We start from the raw sequence: 24,948 nt of genomic DNA, 5'->3' as shown, positions 1-24,948 counted from the left end.
GCGCCAGAGGCCCAGCTCCGTTTTATTCCCCGAACAGGAAGTCTCCTGCGAGCTTCTGGCCAGATCCCTGCGGAGCCGACTTCATTTCGGCCAAGACAAACGGGCAGGAAGTGTCATTACCTAAATGGGCCAATGGGCCGATGAGAAGCCCAGGGAGAACGCCCTCCGCGGGCCTCGGCCCAGAGAGCCAGCGGGAGGGCCGCGGCGAGGAAGGACGGAGCCCAGAGCTCGGGGCCCCCCGCCGCCTGGCCTCGGGCACGGCACCTCCCGTGTCCCCAAGGGCCCCGCATTCGGCTCTCACACATGCTGGCCGATCTGCAAGAGCAGAAAAGTCCCAGAACCTGGAGCAAGGGCGCCTCCTGAAACAGTCACACCCAAAAACATCACGACTCAGCCTCCTGCGCCCACGATGGGGAGGTTGTCCTAAGAAGCAGGGGTGCGAGGGCGCACACGGTGACGTCATCCGCACCCATCACCTCCTGCGTGGGATACCTCCACCTGCCCGGGAGCGTGGGACACGGCCGCTGTCCGGAACTGTGTCACATCTAAGAGGACATTAGCCTCACACTCGTACGTAGAGGGACGGTATCCTCCAGGCCCCGCAGGACAAGACCAGAGCTGCTGTCCCTCCTGCAGTGGCCCCACATGTCCACCCTGGGAGCCTGAGCGGGGGAGCAGCGGCCCAGCCCTCGGAGAGCCGGGCCGGCTGGTTCACGCGGAACAGTCCAGTTACTGCGTTTGCCGCCCTGATCACGCCTGTGGCCCCCGCCTCCCCAGTCCCTTGCCCAACCTGGAGATTTCATGGATTCCGGGGGCCACCGCCATGTGTCCCCCTCCTCTCGGCTTCAAGGGGCACAGCTGGGCCCTCAGGACCAGGGCAGTGTCCAAGCACAGGAACCTGTGGGCTGATGGAACAGACGTTCTCTGTGGCCCTGGCAGCCTCTGGCCACAAGGTCAAGGCCTTGCCTGGCCTGTAGCTCTGGTTCCTCTCAGACTGGCCGCTGATGGGCAGGTTGCCGACTGTGCAGGGAATAGTGGGCAGCTTTCCCTCTGGAGTCTGTCTCTTTCACGAAAGAAGATGCCAGGCCTGGGGGTGCCCCCCTCGAACGGCAGGGGCGGTCTGGGTCTGCTCTAGACCAGAGGTGGCAGAGGCCACACACCTGGCCAGGGAGGGACGAGACTTGAATGGGAGGCTGTGTGACTCTGAAAATCGTGGTGGCCCAGGAGCAGGCAGGGGCTGAGCAGGGGAGGAAACGAAAGTCTCTGGCTCCTGGGAGGCAGAGGAAGGGCAGGGAGGGGTGCCCAGGTGTCGGGGTGCAGGCCTGGCAGGTGCGGACACAACTCCGGGGCCGTGGTCTGGGTTGGAGCATCCACAGGTGAGCTCGTGATGGTGGAGCAGCAGGACAAAGTGGGCAGGAGAGAGGACTGGGGAGGGGACAGCGGCCCCTGGGTGGGGGTCACAGAGGCTCCTGGGCGAGGTCAGGGGCCTCAGAGCCCCACGGACACGGCAGACGGGGACCCCACATGGGGAGGTAGCCCGCACCTGCAGCCCAGGGCCACCATGGGAGCCGCTCCCAGCTGGCACTGTCCCCCACACTCAGCATGTGACGTGAGGGCAGTTTCCCAAGTGAGGAAACCTGTCGGCCAGGGGGTTTCCAGGACCAGGGACTTCCCCTTCCACCAGAGGGACAAGGCCGTGGGAACCTCCAGTGGCAGTCACACACAGCCCCCCAGGCCAGGGACCAACAGGGGTCCTACTCCACCAGCCCCCAAAGCCCCCTCCTCTGCACTCCACCACCAGGGAGGGCAGAGCTGCTGGCCTCAGGCCGGAGGTGGCCACTGGCCATCTACGTGAGCTCTGGCCAGCCATGTCACCCCCAGGGCCCAGGGCCCTGAGCATGGGAAGGTGGAGAGGGGGAGGTCAGCTCCAGACCCAGGCAGAGCCAGGACAGCCCAAGTGCAAAAGTGCCAGGCCACTGGTGTGACCTCGTGAGTCACCGTCCCCACAGCCAGGCCCGGATTATAGGAGGCTGATGCGGTTTCCAAGGAGAGAAGCCCCAGTCTCGCATGGAAATGCCCACACCCAGGGCACACCCCGTGCCTGCCCTGCCCCACAGACAAGCCCTGGCCTGCGCCCGGCCGCCTGCGTTCCCGGGGAGGGAGCGGCCCTCTGGACTCGGAGCCCCCACCCCGGGCGTCCCCTTGCACACCGGAGGCTTTAGGCCCAGGGCGCTGGTCCCCGGTGCTGGGCTAGGGGAACGTTGGAGGAGGGCTTCCCCAGCTGCCAAAGGGCCCGGGAGCTGGTTCCTTCCTCCACGGGGCCTCTGTGGACAAGAGGACGCCTGATCCCAGCAGAAATGTCCCCCATTAGCCCAGACTGGACGTGGATGGCGCAGCCTCTGGGATTAGGTATACAGGGGCCACAGGCAGGCTGATTTGCCACCTGGGGTGAATCCTTGTCATGCAGGTGGTGGGGGACAGAATCCACTCTGCAGCGGGCAGTGTGACCCAGGGAGACGGCCCAAGCCGGGGGGTGGACAGTGCGTGCCCCCCACTGAGGACCCTAGAGATTTTGTTCCACCTTTTCAGCCAACAGCAAGCCCCACGTGTCTCTGTGATGGGTCCCGCCTTGTCCCGCGGCCTCGCCCACTTTTCCCAGGCCGGTGGCATCGGAGGCATCCTGGCTGTCACCCCGCCAGCCCGGAAACGCCCCATCTCCCTCCCACAGGGAACCCGCGTCGGGTGACAGATGGCTTCCTCCCGCACCCTGGGCCTCCCATACACGGGCCAGGAGGGGAATTAGATTCCGGGAGAAAAGTCCAGCTCGGAAGCCCAGCCCAGCCCTCCGAGTCCCACCTGCTGGTGCGGGGCTGGTGCAGCTGGTCAGAGCTTGGCCCCCCCGGCAGCCGCCCCCTGACAGGCAAACCTGGGAAGCAGCGCGGCCCATGGGACCTTCGTGCCTCCAGCTCCTTGGCCCGGCACACCCCTGCAGGCGTTCCTGCCCGTCCTCGGGTGCCCAGCTCCGCCTCCCCCTCTCGGTGGGCACCCCACGCACCCAGCTGTATCCCGGGGTGCCCAACAGCCCTGGGCCAGGGAAATCTCGGCGCTGGCTGACCGACCGGTCCGGCTCCAGCGAGCGCTCCGGCTGTCCTCACCCAGGCCGGCCTGGGCACCAGAGATTCTCGCTACAACAGCCCCTCCCCACTGCCCCTTCCTGCTGGAGCCACGGCCACCACGGGGGAGGCCAGCGTCTACTGGGTGCCCCCTTGCCACGTTCTCTCTCTTTGCTCCGCTGAGAAACTTTGCTCAGCCTGAGAACCCACCGCCACCTTGCAGCCAAGGCCGGCACCAGGCCATGCACCTCCTAGAGCCCGAGAGACCCTGAGGAGTCCCACACCCAGCGCCGGGACACGACGGCGGGGCAGGAGGCGGGCCAGGCCACAGCTCACCTGTCCTGCCAGGCTCCCCGGGCGCAGCCCCCTGCCTGGGCCCCTGGGCCTGCCGTGAGCAGGAGCCTGGATGCGGGTGAGCGGGTCCCCACTGGGGACAAGGGGTCCCTGCCAGAGAGGCCCAGCGGCAAGGCCCCGCCCCAGCAAGACTGCAGGTGGGACTCAGCGCTGGGCGGGCCCCTCTGAGAAGGCCTGGGTCGGGTCCAGGCAGGCTCTCGGGCTACGTCTGCACCTCTCCATGCTTCCCCTGGGCCAGCGGGTCCTACGCACGGGCCACCCCCGGCCTGTGGGTCCTTCCCCCGATTTGAGGACTCCCCCGGCTGCGCTTCTGCCGGGCCCTGAGCTGTGCAGGAGGAGGCAGAGTGGACAGACCCGCACACCAGCGTCTCGCGGCCTCTCCGTGTCCCCGGCTTGGGGCTTTCCCCTGTAGAAAGGCCACGCCTCGCGCCCAAGCCCCTGTCCCCAGCTGTGCCATCAGGGGGCCGCAAACGAAGATCCGTCTCTTTCACAGACAACGTGACGGCAAAGCTCCAAACGTGGGTCACGGCCGTGGCTGCACAACTTGGCGAAGTTACTAAAACGGACCCTTGACGCCCTGAAGACAGGTGGGCTCTGTGGGACGTGAGTTCTACCCGATGAGGTTGGTTTTCAACAAAACGTCCACAACAGGCCAGAAGTTCATGCAGGGGGGCAGCCCGTGGGGGCGGCGGGGTGGCTGGCAGGCCCGGCCCGCCTGGGTGTGGCTGCTGCCCCTGCTCGGTGACCCGCCCGCCGTCTCCCCTGCCACAGGCTCTCCTTTCTCAAGCTCAGTTCTGCAGCGCAAACAAGAAAACCCTAAACAGACAACAGAAGTGGCCAGGGCGGCCAGGGCGCACGGGCTTCCGGCTGGGGTGGGGACAGTGTCTGGGCCCCCGCGGCTTTCTGTTCCAACGCCCGCCGCTGCCGTCCAGCCGCTCGGGTTCCAGCCTCCCTGAGGGGCTGTGACCCCAGGGCCACCAGGCTCCAGGCGGCTTCCCGCACCTTCCTGCCCACTCACCAGCTAGAGGAAGTGCCCAGGAAAGCCCCCCCCCCGGCCCCGTCCCACCTGCTGCTCTGACCCGGCCTCTGGCGACCCAACGGCGCCCACCGCAGTGGCCCAGTGCCCCCAAACAACAGAAAATTAGGAGGCTGGTGACCAGAAGCACGCGGAGAAGCGTTAGGCAGGAGTGCTACGTGGCATCCTTCTATTCTCTCAATGCCTTACTTCTCCAACTTAATATAAAAGTCAAGAGCACTTAGAGTTTTCCCAGCCATTCCCGGTTTGGGGATGAGCGTCAGTGGGTCCCCCGCACGGTCACACGGCTGGTACAGGCTGGGCGCAAGCGGCAGAACCAGTCTATGGCTTTGTGTGGCAGACAGGACGCACACACGTGTCGTCTTCGCCAGGACTGTGGCTTCGGTTGCACGAAACAGGTTGGAAAACACCAGCACTGCCTCTCACTTTGTCTTGATTTCTGTCCTCGGGCTTAACCCTTCCAAACCCACAGCTCTGCTAGTGTTTAACGTTTTCCTAGAAGTCTGGTGATGCTAGGCTGGGCCTTCCTGGGGACCGACAGGACACGACCGTGTCCTCAACTGACAGTGACAAGGGAGTGATTGGCTGATGTCTGGCTTCTTGTTAGGAAACCGTCCAGTAGAGACTAACGTGGAGACGAGAGCCCGTCACCAGGGACCAGCGACCCACGGCCAGTGGCTCCCGGCCACGCCGCACCCACGGCCCGGCTCATGTTTCCACCCAAGGAAATCCCGCACGCCGGCGGGGGTCCCCACAGGGCTGCCCGAGCCTCCCGGAAGACAAGTCTCCCTTCCCAAATGGTCACACCCGAAAATGAAGTGAACGTCCGCTGGCGACTTCGGGGTCCCCAGCTCCTCTCTGTGCCAAGGTCCTCCAAGAGGCCGTAGCTGTGCTGCTCCGCGGGGCTCGCTCGGCCGGGCCATGCTGGGTCAGCGTGCAGGGCTGTGGTGGGGCCGGGACGACCCTCCCCCCTCTGAGCTTCTGGGAGCTACAGGTGCCACCTGCAGGCTCCGTCTCGGTCCGGTCGGCCCCGGGGTGGGAGTGGGGCCTGTGCTGTCCCACAGTGCACAGCGTCTGGCCACCCCTCTCCCTGCGACTGGCCGGGTAGGGTCCGGATGGGGTCTGGGTGCCCCGATCCACTGTGAAGGCCCCACAGCCCCGTCACCCCCTGCCTCCAGGAGCCGCTCGGACCGCACACCGTATCCGTTTTTCACTGGAAGTTGCAAAACGGTGATATCTTCCTTCCGTTCCTTCATGTTCGTAGTAAATTCACGTCGTTTACGAGCGTCTACGATCATCACGCTCACTTGCGTTAGTTGGCTGTTTAGAAAGAGTTCTCCCTCGTCAATGTTTTGTTTGCTGGGAAGACGGGTAAATTCTTGATTCTGCCCCCGGATCGTTGCCAAATAAGGGGTCCGTTCCCTAGCGTCCTGCCAAGGTGAAGGGCTGAGCAATTAATTGAAAGAAAAATAAACGGGATGACAGCCCTGGCAGGGGCCACGACGGAGGGGTGTGAGGCAGAATGACAGTGCGTGCGGGACCCGTGAGCTGCTGAGGGCACACGGGACAGGACGCCTCGCCTCGCGAGACCGGAGTGAGGCCACATGGAGCGAGGATGTGAACCTGTGAGAATCCGGGATATCATGTCCAGAAAATGGGTATCATGTGCAAAGGTCCTGAGGCCACTCTGACCCCCGAGTGGAGGACTGAGCAGGGTCCCGTTCCAGGAAGGAAGGAAGGGGTGACGGAGGCCTAGGGAGCCCCCTGGGCAGCTCCGAAGGGCAGAGGGAGGGGAGAGGAGGCAGCAGGGCTGGCATCCTGGCACCCCGAATGGCAGAGTCCCCTCGGAGGAGCCACGAAGGCCCGTCTCCCCTGAGCCTGTTCGGTCCTGATCGCCGTGTCCCATGACCCCTGCCGGACCACAGGCCTCCTGATGCAGCAGCTGGGGTGGGGGCAACATGCGTGTGTAACTGAGCACCTCGAGGGCAGTCCCTAAGCCAAGAGCAGCTCTTGTATCTCCAGCAGCTCCCTCGCGGGCTCCTGCACGGGCCCCTGACCAAGGCGTCCCCGTTGTCTGGAAGACTGAGGCCGGAGGTGGCGCAGCTCCCCAGGACCCCGCAGGGTGTGGTGAGTGTGGAGGCCCCCAGGTCCGCGTGAGCAGCAGGCGCCCCTCCAGCAGAGGCCAGGCCGGGGGGTTCTGGGGGCCATCACACCCCTTGCTAGCCCCCTACCCGCACCCCTACCACCTCGGGCCCACCGTCCTGCGACTCAGAAGGGAGGCAGGGCCACCAGAGCGAGGCTAGAAGAGCTTCAGAGGGACCCCTGGGACGAGCCTTCCTCTGGGCAGAATTAGCAGGCATAGCTCAGGCCTGGTTGTTCCCTAGCCTGGGATGCGGGACTGCCGGGGACAGGGCGGTCCCCTCCCCACAAGGCCAGCTCTGCTCCCACCTTGAGAGGCAAGGGGTGAGGCGGACGGTCTGGAGGAACTGCGAGATGCCTCCTCGGTGTCCTGTCCCACTGCCTCTCTTTGGATATCCCCGGACACCCCCCGCCCCACACCTCCAGGAAGACCACCCAGCGTGTCCTCTCTCAGCCCAGGAAGGGCCAGCTGCAGGTCACACACCAGGACTGGGGTCCCAAGCCAGGCCATAGGGGCTCACCACACGCCCAGAGGACATCCCTCCTGGCCAGGTGCCCCCTGTGACTCTTCGCCGTGCCCTCTCTCTGCCACTGTCTCTGTGTCTCCCACGTGCAGAGTACAGAATTCCGTACACACCTTCCCGTGTGGGAAAGGACTCCATGATTCCTCTCACATCAGGCACTTGGAAGGGGGACACCAAGGCCTGAGTCAGCAGGTCCCCGTAGCAGGGACATGGGGGCGCATGGCATCCTTCAGGGCAGAGCTCGACCTTGGGAAGGAGGGTTCTGTGGACGGCACAGTCCCCCACAGGGACCACGGGGAGGGAGCAGGAAGGACGGGCCACACGGCCACTGCTGGGCTGGTTGGGGAGCAGAGAGCAGAAGTGGGTCAGAATCCTGGGGTTCACACCCGCCACAGCAGGCCCCGGGACTCCGGCAGAGCGAGCTTCACACCGTGGCCCTGGGAGGAGATGGAAATTAGTGGCTCAGTGGACTCCTTGGCACAAGAAGTTCCCGTTTAATTCTCCCAACAGCCCGGGTGTGGAGCCGAGTGACGTCCCCACTTTACTGACATCTCCGAGCTGCCCGGCTGCCGAGGGGGCAGGTGGTCGTCCGCAGGCCCCCGCCCGCTTTGCTGGCCCCCTGCGCCCTCCTGTGATCGCGGCGCTCGTGGTGACATGCCGGCTCTCGGGGACCTCGGGGGCTGGACCGGTGGTGGGGCTGACAGTGTCTTGCAGGAGAAGACCTTGGCCCCAAGCAGGATGCCCTCCTCACAGACAGCCCGAGCGGGAGGCAGGCGGACGCTTCTCCCAGGGGCTGAGTCGAGCCCGCGGCCAGGCGGAAGCCGGCGTTGTCTCCGGGAGGCCGGCCACCGGGGAGACACCTTAAATCATTTCAAAGCTGCCACCGGTGCCCTTGGTTGGGGTTTGGCTACTGAAATCCAGAAACGCTCTGAAGGCCACTCCAAGACCAGCTGCAGCCAGCCTCTCCCCTGGACGGGGATGCCAGCGGGTCCCAGGGCTGTCCTCGCCCCCCCACACACAGGCTTGTGCACACGCACGCCACACTCCCCCGCGCACACACTGTCTGCACCCACACTCCCACACACCTGCACGCGCGAGCTCGCACACACAGGAAGGCAGCTTCCCACTGTCCCCCAGTGTCCCCACCGAGCGGAAGCCCAGGCCTGGGGTGGCATCTGGGTCCTGAGGCAGCCGCAGCCCCACCTGGAGTCCAGGCTCCAGCCAAGCGGCTGTGGGAGCGGGGGTGGCGAACAGGTGGGGGCTCTCACCGCCGCCCCCCTGCCCGGATGACAGGTGCTCGGTGCCGTGTGGGGTCTCCGAGCCACCGCCAGGCCAGAGCTCTCGCCCTCGCTGGCCAGGGCTTCCGGAACTCGGGGCCGGCCCCCGCTGACGGTTGGGGCAGCTGGTGTGTGCCGTGGGCAGGGGTGCGGCAGGGTCGGGCTGGGGCTCCCATCTCCACGCTCCCCTCCTGAGGCCCCGGCCTCCCAGGCCCGCTCACAGGGGCCGGACGCGAGGCCCCTGCCGTGTGCGCTGCCCTCATTCCAACCCCGGCTCGGGCTCTGGGCACCGCCCTGCCCCTTGGCTCTGGGACCCAGCCTGGGGCTCCCCGCAGACAGCCTCCCCAGGGCAGGGGGGCGCCCTCCACCCCCCGACCTCCAGGTTCCCCGACCTCATAAGCACTGGCTGATAACAGACCCATAACAGATCGATTATGGATCAATATGCAAGGAAGCAGCAGCACTCCTGGCCAGGGTACCCACGGCCCTTCTGGATGCTGACCCCTTGCCCCAGCCCCACTGCCCCCGAGCCCCGCATGGCCCCCAGGACACCCCCACTCCCTGCTGCCTGTGGGGACAGAGGGGAGGCGGCTGCTCTGCCCGTGGTGAGCCTTGTGTCGCAGCCCCGCACCCCGACACTGGCCTGGAGACCCGCCTGCTTGGGGTGACCCACCCAAGGGTCCTCTTAGGCAAAGCTGGCTTGTCCCTGGGCCGCCGCGGGCACGTCGTCCCCCCACACCTGAGGATGCGGCCCTCGCTGGCGGTGCTCCCAGAGGAAGGCAGCGTGGCTCCAGGTGCTCACGAGACCCGGCTGGAGAGAGCCGGAGACGGCCCACGTCCGGCTGCTCCAGCCACCAGCCAGGGAGTCCCAAGGGGGGGGCCTGCCACCAGCTGGAACCTCTGGTCCCGGCTGGGGGTGCTCACGGGGCAGCGAGACAGAGGAGGGAGGTCGGCTGCTCGGGACCCCCTCCCGGGCTCGGGGGATCACACCTCCTTCAAGGTCAGGCCCCTGTAATGTTGCCAGGGGACCGCGCTGGCCGAACGGTCAGGCCCAGAACGATTGCCGCTCTCAAGGGAACCAGCAAGAGAGGGTTCCCGCCCGCGCAGTGCTCGTCCACAGGGCGCGGGGCACCCACGGCAGCGGCGGGGCCACAGGCGGGAACCGCAGGCCTCCGAGCAAGGGAAAGAGTCAAGTCACCTCCTCGCGCAGGGGTCATGCTCACAGGTCACGCGCACACGCATGCACACGCGCACACACCAGAACAGATGAGTGAATTCTGCAAAGCGGAGGAATGAAAATCCACACGCGGAGCCCAGCTGCGCTCCTGCACACACAGCGACCGGCGTGACCAGGAGCGTGAGGAACGACCCCGCCACAGACGGAATCACCCGACGGACCCCCCAGGAGGCCCAGCGCTCGCTCGCTGAAACCCGCTGAGGGGTAAACTCGCATTCGCATGGCCAGGCCCGGGAGCGCAGACGGCGGTCGCACGTGGACGTGTCCATGCACGAACAAGATGTCCCAGACACCCGCGCCCCAGTCCGTCCAGGCAGCCGCACAAACACACCACAGTTCGGCCGGCCTGTCACCGCGCCCAGATGCGGTGTCCGGCTGCCGAGGCCCCTCCCCCGCAGAACACCAACACGGTGGGGTGAGGAGGTGAGCGAGAAGCGAGGAGCACCGACCGCCGGCCTGCAGGGCGGACGGGGGAGCAGTACGCGACCTTAGGAAGGAAGGTCGTTCCGCCCCCGCCCCCGTGGATGCACCTTGGGGACGTCGTGCTCAGGGACACCAGCCAGACACAGGCAGACCAGGACCACGCGCTGTGTGCACGTGAGGTCCCTGGGGCGGGCAGGTCCGGAGACAGACTGGGCGGGGGCGCGGGGAGGCCGTGTGTCGTGGCGACGGAGTGTCCGTGTGAGGAGACGGCAGCTCTGGGGTTGGGCGGTGGGGACGGTGCACAGCGGCCAGTGTGCCGAGTGTCCTGGACCCGCAGCCGGCGGACGGCTTCGCGGTAACTGGATGTTTGTTGTGCTCTAGCAGGACAGGGAGGGCCCGAGGAGTCAGGAGCGCTCCAGGCCCTGCAGCCTGAGCAGGAATGAGGGACAGCCCTGCCAGCCTGCTGCCTGTGCTCGCCCCGGCCCGCTGTACCGTCACACGTCACGTGGCTCGCTGGTGTGGCACCGTGGCCTTGGCCGCCTCGGCGGGGCCTCCCTGGCCGTGGAGGGGCTGAGCCTGATGAGACACTGCCAGGTCCCCGAGCCCCCGTCGGCTGCTGGGACGGCCTGCAGCCCCAGAGCCGCGTCTCGGGCAGAGCCTCAGAAGTGAGACAGGGCTCCCCGGACAAGGGCAGCCTGGAGCGGGAGAGGAACTTTCTGGAACACGGGTCGACAGGCAGGGATAGGTCCACCCCTGGGAGCAGCTGGGCCTCCCTGTCCCCCACCCTGGCTCCCGGGGCCAGGCGGGAGGGCAGAGGAGAGCCGGCTGGGGCTCTACTCCCCGTGCCCTGCTCTCCCCTAGGGGGCCGGCACGGTCCTCCCCGGAGCGGCTCACGTCCCATCATCCTGTGGTCACTCAGACTCACAGAGTGGACTCTCAGCTGCTATTGGGAAGTCACCCTCCGGATCACTGGGTCACTTGGACGTAAAGAATTTGTATCTGCTGCTGTCGGCGTGACTGAGGACTCTGCTCGTGGGGACAGTGCCATACAGAAGTCACGGAGACCTCTAGCCGCTGGGTGTGCCCCCGTGTGTGAGGGGCGCCCGGTCACGAGAGTCCTGGGTGGCAGGGAAGGCCCCTGGGAGGGAGGGGGAGCCCAGCTGCGACCCCAGCACCCTCAGCTCCAGCCACAGGCTTGGGTGGGACCGAAGGCCGTGTCTCTAAAAGGACACAGGAGGGGACTCGGCGCAAACGGCCGGCCGCCTGCCGAGGGCCTGGGGGGACCGGCCACAAGCCCGGGGGGGCTGCCTTCTAAACACGAGCGGCTTTTCCTGGTGGCCACGTGCTCACCCTGTGGTCCCTGTGCCCACAGAGCTCAAGGGGCAGCTGCAGGCATGACCAGGCTGGAGGGGTACAGTGAGGCCAGAAGGCAGGGGAGGGGGACAGATGCCACCTGCTCGGACGGATGCACCTGCCTGGACAGGCAGCCCAGCGTCCTCAGCAGCCCGCGACCCTGCCGTCCCCAGAGCTCAGGCCTCTCCCCTTCCCACGCCGGCTACACTCACACACACACCTGCCCACCCACCCCCCGGTATCAGGCCCCCCATGCCCTGGTTTTAGCCGCCCTCCCGAACCTTGTGTGCAGTGATGGTTGGGGTCAGGGTCAAAGTCAACCGCTACACCCCACACCCTGGGAGTCTCACTCAACGTACCCAGCCAGGGTCATGCGGGCCTTCCCACCAGCTCGGGACACACGCTAGAGTGCGAGCGATGGCCTCCCCCCCCCCCCCCGTCTCTGGCCTGTAACCGTCGGGACTCAGGACAGCCCGGCCCGGGTGCTAAGAGCACGGTGAGGGACGCAGGAAGGGACTGCCGGGGGCCATGGGACTGCTCCAGGGTCCCCCTCCCAGGTAGCCCGTCCAGCCGCAAGGCCCCAGATATCCGCGTCCCCTGGCCCCCCGGTGCCAGGGCACACGCACCACCTACGGCAGCCACGTGGCCTCCTCCAATGTCATGCTGAGCGCCAGGCCCTGGCCCACCTGCAGGGGACATGGCAGCCCTTGCAGCTGTCCCCAGAGTGGGAACCGGAGTGTCCGTCCCCACGGGGCCCAGCTCGGACGGCGCATCGGAAGGCCGTGTGACGGCGTCTCTCAAACAGTGAGCAGCGCCCACGGCAGGAGTCCCGCACCAGGTCACTGGCAAGGATGACCCCGCGGCCAGTCTGTGGCCTAAATGTCCGTGCACGGGGACGGCTGGAGAGACCGTGGCGCGCGCACACTGGGGACGCCAGCCGCGGGCAGAGAGGTGAGCCGCACACTCACACCCACGTCCCGACACGAAGGCCCTGACCCGCAGCCGGGGGACACAGTGCGGGTAAAGGGTGTGAAGGGCCGGCTGCGGGGGGCGGGTCCTCGCCCCAGACGTGCCCTGCCTGGGTCTGTCACCAGACGCTTGGCCACGGCCAGAGGGAGGCTGCCGGGCGGAGGGGCCGCAGGGGAGGTGGAGGGACTGAGTTTTGGTGTGGCACTGAGCGTTCTGTAGGGGACCCTGCGGGAATGCTGGGTCTGAATAAAGTCCAAGCACAGAGAAAGGGTGAGCTAAGGCACAGTCGCTGCTCAGTCCCGCGGGCAGAAATCGGGGCGCAGAGACTGAGAGCGGGGCCCCAGGAACCGCCCCGTGGGACAGCCAGCTCGACAAAGGACACCGCGGCTGACTCGGAGAAGCCTGCCCACCAGGGTCAAGCCCCCGACGCCCAACGAGTGCCGCTCGTCACCTCTGAACCGTGGTGTGTGCCCCGGGCTGGGGTCCTCAGCTTGCGCAACCGGGTTGGTGCGTGCGAGTGCATCTACGCAGGCACGGATGCCCGGGGCGGGGGGTGCGGGCGCAGCCTGAGTGTGTGCCCGGCATGGGTGCATGCATGGAACACACGTCGTAGGTACACACAGGTGTGTGTGCTTAGATACGTGTGTGCAAGTGTGTAGAACGGCCTTCGGCTTCCCAGAGCCAGCGCAGCGATGTGCGAACTCAGGGCCCCGTCTGGCGGCCACGGCGCCTTCCCATCTCCCCTCTACCTTTCCTGCAGGGCCAGGCGGACATGCGCAGGGGCTGGTGGGAGCTGGGTGCGGCCGTGCTGGGCAGGGACGTCCTCCAGCGTCCGTCCCGGAGGGTCCAGCCTCAGCCGAGGGGGAGGGGACCATCAGGCCCCCTGGGACATGAGGAGGTACAGGCCCCCGTCTCTCTGTGAGACTGTGCCTTGGTGCCTGGACGAGGATGCGGCCAGGCCTGAGGCACCCCCACCCCGGCCTGTGTCACCCCCAGGCTCAGAACTGGGAAGCCCAGCGGGACCGGTGCTGTTCCCAGGGGCAGGAAAAGGGACGGACAGAGGCTGCCGTCAGGGCCTGATGAGAGGTTCAAACAGCCCCAAGGTGGGAGGGGCGGGTGCCCACCGGTGTGGGTGCCGAGGGCCGCCGCACTCTCTAGGGCAGGGGCAGGAGGTGGCGAGCTGGCCCTCTCTGGACTCACCCACAGACGTGGGCTGTGCAGCCCGAGGGCCGCTGGCTCAGAGGGGCCAGGATGCGTGGAAGCTGCCGGAACATGGTCCCCCACATGTTCCACCGATGTCCACAGATGTCCAGGGGCCCTGGAAGGTGGGAAGGCAGCCTGGGGTGGCGTGCACCCCCGGGCCGAGCTCAGAGCGCAGACACAGCTCCCCGGCACGGGCTCCCACAGCTCTGTGCCCTTCCCTTCCTTGCCAGGGGGAAGCGAGCCCCGCACGGCTCCAGTAAGGAAGGGCAGAGCGCCGCAGGGCCCTGGGGCGGCCCGGGCGTTCCCACGACGTGCGCAGAAGGCTCCGCACGGCTGGTCAGAGCAGAGCTCCGTGTCCCCGTGTACGGGCTGCAGGTTAAGGCACCAGCCGCTCTCTGACCTGAATTGGGCCAGGGTGTCCCAGGGGTTCCAAAACCAGTGCAGGTGGGAGTCCAGGGGAGGGCCCAGTGGGCCGGTGCTCCCGCGGCCAGGGGACCTGGAGCCGGCCCTGCTCACTGTCCTGGAACACGAGCGGCGGCCCGCGAGGCGGTCCCACGGCGCTGGGTCAAGCAGAGCTCCCCGGAGGCCAACCCGCCGCCGACCGCCCTGGCTTTTGCTTGCCCCCCCGACCGCCGCGCCCTGCCCCGCCGCCGCCTTGGCTACTTCTGCTGCAGGAGGGGGATGGACTGATTCCGGGAGCTTCTGAGGGCCGGACCCTGGAACCAAGATCCTTTCAAAGAGCAGGAAAACCTTGGCCCGCGGGTGGGGCTTTCCTTCTGGTTCCAAAGTCCTGACGGCCAGGCCAGACCCAGGACTTGTTTGGACCTTCAAAGGGACCCGGAGCTGCCCTGAGTGGTCAGCAGCCGCCACTGCTCTCGGCCTCTCAGTCCATGTACGGGAAGTCTTGGCTGTAGGACGGACACAACCCAGCAATGACCCCTGGGTCGTTAGGGACACATCTGAGGGGTCAGAGTGAGTCAGGATGCTGACTGGCAGTGACCCTCAGGTGCCCACCCCCAGCTGTCCCCCTGGGGCCTCTCTGCTGGCCGACCTCGACCATCAGCTCCCGACCCTCGCACGGCCGACACCCCCAGACTTATGCCCTTTAGACCACTGGTGGCCGTAGGCAGAGCCCCGGCCTTGCCCCTAAGTGGGCTCCTTAGAACAGTCTGGCTAAGCCTCAGGAGGCGACCGGACGGACGGGGGTCTATGCGACCAGAGCCACCACATCTCTCACCCCAACCTCCTTGGATCAGGCAGGGGCGGGGCAGGCAGGGGTAGGCCCCGTCCCACTCAAGGGCTCACGGGACCTGGGGCGTTCCTGAGGGACCAGGAGCCCAGCTTCAAACGGCGGGTCGCTGTGTTTTCACCAGAGGGGTTTCCAGCTCAACGGCAAGTGTCCTGTGGCAGCCAGAGGCGGTGAGCCAGGCTGCAAACAGGCCCTTCCTCTCCGGGCCACGGCGGGAGACAGAGGCAGCGGCGGAACGGGGGCCGGGGAAGGCCAGAGGGGGTGCGCCTCACCTTCCTGCAGACGCCTGCCGGGGTGCTCGCGGGCCCCCCACCTCCCACCCCCGCCGAACCCCCCCATCCCCCCCATGACCTTCTGGGCCCTGAAGCTCCGCGCCCCACCCCACCCGCGGGGGCCGGCCTGCCCCGCAGGGAGTGCGACCTTGGGGACGAAGAGCGCGGGGAGCTTCCAGAGCCACAAACCACCCTCCCGGGTTGGGAAACAAGCCGGCCGGGAACCCCACAGGGCCTGACGGAGGGACCCAAGGCCCACGTGTATTCCCGCCTGGAGAGCCCACCGCCTCCCCTTCTAGTGCCCCAGCACAGGGGCACACAGGGGCACACGCATGCGCGTGCACACACACGCGGGGCCGGTCTGTGGGGCCGTGAAGAGGCCAGGAAGGGCAGGCGTGGCTCAGGGGTCTTCTTGGAGCGGCAGCCTGCCCGGCGCCCTCTGTTTGGCTCCTGGGAGTGGAGGACGCTCGGGGTGCCTGTCAGTCTCACAGGGCGCCGTGTGCGGTACACAGAGCCCCAGGGCTCGGGTGGGGGGCTGCCTGGGCCTGGAGACCCTCCCCGCCAGCGCCCCACACAGAGAGCAGCCCCGTTTTCAGGGAGATGATGGGCTCGATTGGTCCTCTCAGCAGCAGGGACTGCGAATTCTGTTCGTCCCCAACCTCGTCCCCCGGGATGGTCTGTCGTGTACATTACAGGCTTTCCTTTTTTTTAAAAGATTATTTATTTATTTATTTATTTGACAGAGAGAGATCACAAGCAGGCAGAGAGGCAGGCAGAGAGAGAGGAGGAAGCAGGCTCCCTGCTGAGCAGAGAGCCGGATGCGGGGCTCGATCCCAGGACCCTGGGATCATGACCTGAGCCGAAGGCAGAGGCTTTAACCCACTGAGCCACCCCGGCGCCCCCATTACAGGCTTTCTGATGGCTGCACGGCGCATCTCTGCGGTGTTCGCCGGCATTTCCCTGACGACAATTGAGGGGAACCTACTTGCTTATGTGCGATCGGTGTGAGAACGTCTGTTCTCCCCACTCTGATCCGACAGCATTCTGAACATCCGACCCAGGGCAACAGGGCAGGAAAATAAAAACACGGCATCCAGCTTGGGGGGGGGGGGGGAGTAAGTTGTCTTTCTGCACTGATGGCAGAATTCGCTGTGTGGGCAACCTTGGGAAAATGTACAAAGAAGTCCTAGAACTAGTAAACGTAGTGAGGTTTATACAAGATCTTTGTGCAGAAATAAAGTGTATTCTATTTACAAGCAACACGCGCAATCCAAAGTTTAAATAAGAAATAACACCTATGGACTCTGAAAAACAATCTGAGGGGTTTGAAGTGGGGGGGGTGGGAGGTCGGGGTACCAGGTGGTGGGTATTATAGAGAGCACGGATTGCATGGAGCACTGGGTGTGGTGCAAAAATAATGAATACTGGTATGCTGAAAATAAATAAAAAATAAATTAAAAAAAAAAGGAAGAACACCCCAAATATGAAATATTTAGGGAGAGATCTTACCAGAAATGTGCATGTTCTGACTGTAAATTACAAAATATCGCTGAAGGGAATTAAGGTGAACTAAATAAATGAAGAGATGAACCATGTTCGTGGATCAGAGTATGCGGCTCTGTTCCTTCGAAGCAATCAAAGTCCAATCAGACGCTTTTGCGGAAGCCGACGAGCTGAGTGTCGAGTTCACGGGGAGATGGGAAAGGTCTGGGATAGTCCAAATGGGATGAAGGAGCCTGAGTGTGGACAGATGCTACCTGGTGTCGAGACTATCACAATCGAGACAGTGCGGTGTCAACATTAGGGAAGACAACATACAAAGGGAATCGAGCAGAGAGTCCAGAAACAGACCCAGAAGCAAACAGACAGTTTCCAACAAAGGTGCAGAGACAATTTAGTGGAGGTCGCGCGTCCGTAGGCACACGAGTGGAACTTTGACCCACGCCTCTGACCATACACTAAATAACTCAAAATCATAAACCTAAATATATAGCCTCAAACCGTAACATTTCTAGAAGGAAACAGGAGCCAAGATTCGTAACCTTGGGCTAAGGAAAGATTTCTTAGCTACACCACCAAGAGCACAGGCCATAAAAGAATGTGCGTACGTTGGACTGCATCGAAATGAAGAACTTCGGCTTTTCCAGAAGTGGCACTGAGAAGCGGAGGACGAGCCGCAGACCGGGAGAAAAGTCTTCGCAAGCTCTTCCCTGAAGAATTTACATCCAGAATACACAGAGAGAACTCCCTAAACCCCAAACAGGAAAACAAACCGCCCCGTTTAAAAAATGGGCAAAAACAGGGACGCCTGGGTGGCTCAGTTGGTTAAGCAGCTGCCTTCGGGTCAGGTCATGATCCCAGCGTCCTGGGATCGAGTCGAGTCCCACATCGGGCTCCTTGCTCGGCAGGGAGCCTGCTTCTCCCTCTGACTCTGCCTGCCACTCTGTCTGCCTGTGCTCGCTCGCGCTCCCTCTCTCTCTGACAAATAAATAAATAAAATCTTAAAAAATAAAATTAAATTAAAAAAAATTAAAAATGGGCAAAAACCGTAAGTAGACATTTCACCAAAGAAGGCACACCGATCGCACATAAGCAAGTAGGTTCCCCTCACTTGTCGTCAGGGAAATGCCGGCGAACACCGCGGAGACGCGCCGTGCAGCCATCAGAAAGCCTGTAATGTACACGACGGGCCATCCCGGGGCTGAACGGGGTTGGGAATGAACAGGAATTCGCAGTCCCTGCTGCTGAGAGGACGAATCAACGCCCCTTTAGAGAATTTAGTCTGGAAGTGTCCTGAAAAGGCGTGACCCGACCATCACACTCGTGGGGGAAGGAAAGCGTGGGTCGGCGGAAGCCTCGCGCACAAGCATTCTAGCGGCTTCGTTTGCCATGGCCCCAAACTGCGAACCGTCCTTGTCTGTTCCTGACCTCCTACGCTGAAACACGTCCCCCAACAATTCCTACTAAGTTGAGGCTCTAACCCACGGCACCTCAGAAGGTGACCTTATTTGGATGGAGGCCTGTGGCAGCTGTCGCGAGTGAGGATGAGGTCACACCGGTGGGCGGGGCCCCCATCTAGCTCCACCGTGTCCGTGTAAAACGGGGAACATGGGCACAGACCTGCACACGGAGAGAGGGAGAGGCCCGAGGAGCTGGTGAAGATCTCCGGCCAAGGCCCGCGAGAGAGGTCAGCAAGCGCCAAAAGCCGGCGGGGAGGCCTAGCCCGGAGTGTCCTTCCGTCTCAGAAGGGGGCACCCTGCCGACCCCTGGATTTTAAGCGTCCAGCCTCCACACTGTGAGACAATCCCTCCCTCCTGTCTAAGCCTTCCAGTCCCCGGGGCTTTGTTACAGAAGCGTCCGGCCGTCCACCAGTGAGTGGACACCAGCTGTGGGTTTTTCAGAGATGCCCTTTATCTGTTTGAAACCCTTGCACTTGCAAATAAATGAATAAATACAATTATTAACTTAAGTTGATTGAATTTAAAGTGGCGCCAACCCACATCCGGGCAGCGAGGCGTCATCAGTGCGCTCGTTCTGCCGCAGCCCGGCACAGCAGTCCGCACTTAGCCCTCCGGGGGCTGCCCCTCAGCCCTCCACCGGACCCCGCAGGCAGCCACTCCGTGCGGACGCTGGGGCATAAGCCTGCCAGGCCTCAAGGGGCTCCCTGGTCCCTGCTGCCGGCTTTGACAAGCAGGGGGGCCCTGGGCTGTAAGCTCTCCGTGGCACGCCGGCGGCTCCCCCCTCGGCCGCCTGGACAAGGCAAACCCGCACACACACTCGGTTGCTGTCTGCCCCTCCAGCTGAGTGTGGCCCAGTCGGCAAGCAGCAGGCACTTGCTGAGAACGCATCAACTGGACCAAGCAAGCAGCCAGGCCCGGGGAACCATGACCTTGGTATGGGGGGCCGCGGCGGGCAGGGAATGAGCCCAGGAGGGGCCAGAGAGCCCAAGCGGCCAGCTCTGGGCTCGAGAGCCTGCGTGGCCCGCTGTGCCAGGTGTGTGAGGAAGCCCGCTGAGGGCGCTCCTGCCTGCCCGGGCAGCTCCACAGCTGACCTTGAGAGTGTCCCCGGGGCGCAGCGGGCCAGAGTCCGGGGGTGGCCCCTCTGCCATGCCCAAGGGCCCCTTGCCCTGACCCTGGTGGAGCCTGGCTGGGAGGCACCGGGGAAGCTCACCCGGCGCAGGGGCCGCTCGTCCAGGCTTCCGGAAGTCTCCGCTTGCCTCCTCCCATCTGGGCCCTCTGCACACAAACCCGACCTGAGACCCCAGGTGGCCCCAGCCTGGGAACCCCTACGCTCACCTCCTGCCTCCCGCAGGGCTGCATGCTGCTGGTTTTGAAAGTAGCCCAAAGCCAAGCAAGGGAAGGGGCAACGTGTCCCAGGACCCTGGCCCTCACCCGCCAGGGACCCCCTCCCCCCCGGAAGCCCGGGCTTCCCTGCAGCCACCCTCCCCGCCGTGGCCGACCACCGAGGCCAGCAGAGCGGCTCCGGGGGATGTTTGCGCGTCCCCTCCCCATCCAGCGGAGGTGGCACGTGGGGGCGCCTGCTGGGACAGGCAGTGCTGGCCGTCGGCCCAGCCAGGAAGAGCTTCCTGCCCTGTGCAGAGCCGGGCTCCGGAAAGATCACATTTCAGCCAGGCCGAAGATGGCTAATGCAGGTGTTGGCCCAGAAATGCCCTTAAAAGGCCGAGGCCGGCCAGGCTCCTGTTCCCAGGGGGAGCGCAGGGGCCATGGGGGCGCCGACTGGGGCTGCCCCATGAGCAGTCACTTCAGTCACCATGACGACCTCTAGTCCATTTATAACTCCTGCTGGGACCCACAGCCCTCCCCACACCCTCATATCTGGGAGCCTGGGAGCCAGAAAGGCGGGTCTGCTTGGCACTGGTCTTCCATTCGGAGAACAACCACCGTTACCTGCCACTGATCACACTCCTGGGCACCACTGCCCGTCGTGTGTCACTGACCACTGGGTCACTGAGAGATGGGGTCAGTGACGAGCTCTGGTCTTCATCCCAGACAGACCGGAGTCCCGTACCTTCCCCCAGAGCTCCTCCAGATCTGTTGGTCTCTCTGCTTGGTCTCCACACGCCTGGCTCTCTCCTGCCTCAGGGCCTTTGCACTTGTGCTCCCAGCTGGTCTTACCTGGAGCTGTCCCCAGTGCTGACTGTCGGTGCCCTTCCTAGCTTTCACCCAGCTGCAGGGGCTTACGTAATGACTCCCCCCCCCCCCCGCCGTTCGCCCAGTCCACATCTGCCGTGCCCTGCCCCTTCCCAGTGCTTACGGGGGCCAAGCTGAGAAAGGACCAGGCAGGTGAACGGGAAGCGGGGCGCCGGTCGGAGGAGCAGAGGCACCCGAGAAAGTGAGATTCCGGGCTGCTCTGCAGAAAGGCAACAGCCCAGCTACCCGAGGGCAACACCCCCACCATCAGAGCAGGACGGGGCAGACCCCCTGCTCCCAGGACTCCCCTCACCCCGCCCCCCTCCCAGCACAGCCTGCACTGTGTCCCCAGACTCCCACCTTCATCCCAGCCTCTCTCCAGTCTCGGCCTTGAGCAGGTGGAAACTCACAGCTGACAGACGCCCCTTGCCCTCCCCAGGGTCCCCCAGCAACCAGAGGACAGCATCTACTTGGGGACAATAGGCACCACACAGAGCAAAGACCAATGTCAGGGTCAGTGTCTCAAAGCCGTCCTCCCCCCATGGCCCACATGGTCCCAACCCCTCCCCCCGAGCCATGATGGGCCCATGCTCGGGGCCACCAGCACTCAGACACAGCGCCATCCTGGGAAGAGGCCCCAAGAGCCAGAGACCCAAACGCCACTGGGCCGTGGGGAAGAGGCCAGGCCAAAAATCCGGTCCTGACCCCACCCAGCTCTTGCGAGAGATGCTGATCCAGCAGCCTGAGGCCCCAGGGCCAGAGCCTGAGTCTGAGCTGGGCTTCTGAAACCAATAATCAGAGAGCCACGGCGAGCTGGCATCCTCTGGAAGGCCCGAGCGTCTCCCTGGGGGACAGAGTCCGGCTGGAGGCGCACCGCCCACAGCTCTGGCACAGCCCCAGGCCCCGACCGGAGCCCCCTCCCTGGGCCGGTTCCTGGAAGCTTGGTCCCTGGGCCCGGCCAGCTTCTCGGGGCCGGCGTGTGCACGGAAGCTGCCCCCAGCCGTGGCTGCGAGACCGTGGAGGCGGAGACCGGCCGCCTGCTCTCTGCTTGGCGACGGCCACGGCCCAGGCTCCCCAGGTTCACTCCCAGCTTTGGACTCGAGCTCCCTGGAGCCTGGCCTGTTTCCTGGCGAAGCTTCCTCGGGAAGCGTGGCGAGCGACCCCATTTCCCGTTCCCAGAACGGGCAGGGAGCACAGAGGCACGGGCCTTCTCAAGCAGCCGGGGCCACGCGGACAGCTCAGGGCAAGCCCGGCCCCGCCACGCCTCCGTTCCCACAACTACAAACGGGGGCGAGTCTCCCCTCCTGGATCCTGCCAAGGGCCCAAAGCCAGCACCGCCGGGTCCTTCCTGTGGTCCCGAAACCATCCGGAGAGAACAGCCAAGAGCTCTCGGAGCCCGCGTGGTCTCTGCAGCCTCTGGTCACGAGGCCTGGACGAGGGGTGGGGGACCAAGAAGCAGGAGGGCAGCCTTCGGGGCCGCGTGAGCGCGACGCCGTCCACAGCCTTCGGGGCCGCGTGAGCGCGACGCCGTCCACAGCCTCCCTCCATCCCAGCCCCACAGCGACGTTCGGGATACACGGTGCGGCTGGCAGTCGGCTCGGGTCCAGCTGGGCGTCCACCCCCTTCAGGAGTCCCGGGGGTTCAGGACGGAAGAGAGAAAACAGAGACAGAGGACGGCACTGTGCCCTCGTGCGGTAACGGCAGCGGGTGTGGCGCCGGACGGGGGCCTCCCCAGTGGTGGCCCGTGGGCCGGGCTGCCCCTCCTCCCTCCTTCCCTCCCTCTCTCCTGGCACCAGGGCACAGACCCCGGCTTCCGCCACACATTCCCCATCTGCCACGCAGGCCCCCTGCAGCTCTCACCACGACGCCCTCGCGAGCCAGGAGCCCCTCCCCCGCGCCCTGTGCGTCACTCCGTCTCTACCACTGAGGTCCCCTCGCGCGTCCCTCGATGCCTGACCGCCTACACGAGGTAGGTCTGGCTCCGGGCTGTGCTGGAAGGATCCCGGCGCGTGCTCTTCACCCGCGCGTTCCCACGACATGTGGCTGCCGCGGGCAGAGCTGTGGCTCCCACTCTCCCGCCGGCCCCGGAGGCGGGTCAGCACGGAGCTGGCCCCCGCCGGGTCAATGACCGCCGCTTCCCACGCGGACGGCCCAACGGCTGCAGAGCGTCTGCTGGGGACCGCTGCCCGTTTGTCCATCGGCCTGCTGGCCCTGTTCTCTCTAGTTTGTAGGATTTCTCTAGTTTCTTTTTCTTTTTCTTTTTTTAAAGATTTTATTTATTTATTTGGCAGACAGAGATCACAAGTAGGCAGAGAGGCAGGCAGAGAGAGAGGTGGGGAAGCAGGCTCCCTGCTGAGCAGAGAGCCCGAAGCGGGGCTCGATCCCAAGACCCTGGGATCATGACCTGAGCTGAAGGCGGAGGCTTTAACCCACTGAGCCACCCAGGCGCCCCAGATTTCTCTATGTTCTATGCAATGATCCCGTCGGTTCAAAGCGCTACGGGCACCTGTCCCAGGGAGTGGCGGGCTCGTCCATCTCCCTTAAGGTGGTTTAGGTAAACGTATGTTCCTAACAGGCTTCCCGTGCGTCCATCCAGCTCCTGCACTTAGGCTGCTCTGATCTGGTTTACGGGCGCCGACCCGGGGTCTGTAGAGACTCAGCCAGGATGTTCTCCACCAGCCCTGAGAGCAGAGGGAAGTGCTGCCCTCCCGGGAAAAAGCCAGTCCTTAGAGGGTCACCAGGAGGCGGCCCCGGCTTCGCTGCTGTCTTCTGGACAGACCACAAGCCTCGAGGGACCCAGTTGCCCGGGGACAGCTAGGGTGGGGAAAGGTGTTTGGGGCCGATCGCCCACGGATATGCGCTGGCCTCGGAGCTGGGAGTTCAGCGGCCGCTGTGGTCAGACCTGTAAGGAAGGGAGTCCCTGCCTAGCTCCCGCCGCCCCCACAGTGAAACACACCTTCTCAGCCACACGGGGTCCGGCAGCCCCAGGCTTTGGGTTGCGACCTTGTGGCCGGGAGCGAGATGGGCACAGTGGGAGGAGACAGCTGTCAGGAAGCGGCCGGCGAGAGCAAGGTGGGCGGCCTCCACGGACGACCCCTTCCAACCCAGCACGGCGACGGGACCAGGACGCCTGCCAAGGTTGGCCTCACAGGGCGGGCCTGGCTGCATCACGGCACGGTGTCCCGTGGGCGGGCAAGTGCCCAGCTCAGGGCACAGACCACCACCTGGGTGTGCCCGCACGGTCCGGCTCACTCGCGGTCTTGTCGGCGCTGGCCGCTGCGACAGAGACACAGAGCGGAGCTCCAACCACAGTTCAGTGTCCCGGTCCCGGAATCGGGAGGTCCCAGACCCAGGCGTGCGCAGGACTGGCTCCTCTCGCCTCTCTCCTGGGCGAGGGGACGCCGTCCTCGCCCGGGGTCCTCACGCACTTTCCGTCTGTGCATGTCCCGATGTCCTCCTCTCGTGGGGACACTGGTCAGATAGCATGGGGGCCGCCCTAGTAACCTCGTCCTACCTTAACCAACTCTCCAAAGGCCCCGTCTCCCTATATGCACATCTTGAGGCACTGGGGGCTAGAGGTCCAACATAGGAATTTGGGGGACATGACACCGTCCCTGTCACCAACACTTCCTGGGAGCTCTGAGCTGGGCGCCGAATGGCCCAGGGTCCATGCACAGAAATCTTTAAGGGACACCAGGCATCAGTCCCTTACGGCAAAGTTACCAAAGTGCAAGTCCCCGCTGGTGCCCAGGACGACAGGGCGGAGGATCTCCAGGACTGGGGGCCCGGAGCCCAGCCCTGGACAGACGGCGTTGGAAATCTGGGGCTCGGGCCCCCCTCGCTCCCTGTGGGGCTTCCTAGTTTCAGTCCTTGGACGCAGCGCCGCGCCAGGAACCAGAGCCGCCGCAAGGAAACGCAATTCCAGCAGGGCCGCCCCTCCTGCCTGCTTCCCACCACCTGCGAGTGGGCTGCCGCCGGCGCAGGCGCAGAGGGAGGGAGCCGCACCCGTGGGGCCCGGCAGGCCTGGGGCTGTGGCCGCTGCTCTCACTCCTTGCCCCTCCCAGGCCCTCAGCCGGCGCAGCAGAACGTGGGCATCGGGCACAGGCCCCTCTGCGGGCCGAAGCCTGTCCTCCTTCCCAGCTCCGAGAACGTGTGTCCTGCAGAGCAGGTGAGGCACTGATGGAAAGCCGAGCAGCAGGGGTCCTGTTCCCACCTGTCCTCCTCGTGAGCAATGTCCACCTCCAGCCAGCCTCCCCACGGCCCCATCAGGGCGAACTCCGCTAGCTCCAGGCAGGCTAGGGCGCTCCCTGGATGGCCTGCCGGGGCACGAGAGCTCTGGGGGACGGTGTCCCTCTTGTTCTTAGCCAAAGCCAGGAAGCTGCCTTGCCACCCTGGTGGCCCTCCGGAGCTCAGCCCATAGGCCGGTCCACAGCCTCCTCTAGAAGGCGCAGGGCAGGGGGTGATGTGCAGAACACAAGGGCAGCTGATGTGCAGAGCCGGGGAGAGGCCCCACAGCAGAGAGGGGCCGGGCAGGGGTGGCCCCGGCTGGGCATTCGGACCCGCACCCCACTCAGTCTGCCGCCCTCCAACCAAGCCTGTCCCTGCTATGGCACAGAACGACAGGTCTGGAGAGGCGAGACAAGAGGGGG

At 64.9% G+C, this 24,948-nt stretch overlaps 1 long non-coding RNA gene across 3 annotated transcripts; it reads left to right on the top strand.

The window, feature by feature from the left end:
• The first annotated feature begins 2,105 nt into the window (after positions 1 to 2,105).
• Positions 2,106 to 5,784, top strand: LOC309860029. Of its 3 annotated transcripts, none has more exons than XR_014309098.1 (5): positions 2,106 to 2,409; positions 3,311 to 3,525; positions 3,961 to 4,054; positions 5,111 to 5,371; positions 5,682 to 5,784. It is a non-coding gene; the product is annotated as an uncharacterized lncRNA (long non-coding RNA). The 3 variants fall into 3 exon arrangements; XR_014309100.1 differs by adding an exon at positions 2,590 to 3,038 and having other exon boundaries at positions 5,111 to 5,784; XR_014309099.1 differs by having other exon boundaries at positions 5,111 to 5,784.
• The last annotated feature ends 19,164 nt before the right edge of the window (positions 5,785 to 24,948 follow it).

The sequence above is a fragment of the Mustela nivalis genome, assembly GCF_964662115.1.
Source record: "Mustela nivalis genome assembly, chromosome: 1".
Classification (NCBI taxonomy): Eukaryota; Metazoa; Chordata; class Mammalia; order Carnivora; family Mustelidae; genus Mustela; species Mustela nivalis.
This window is presented reverse-complemented; position numbering and strand designations above follow the sequence as displayed.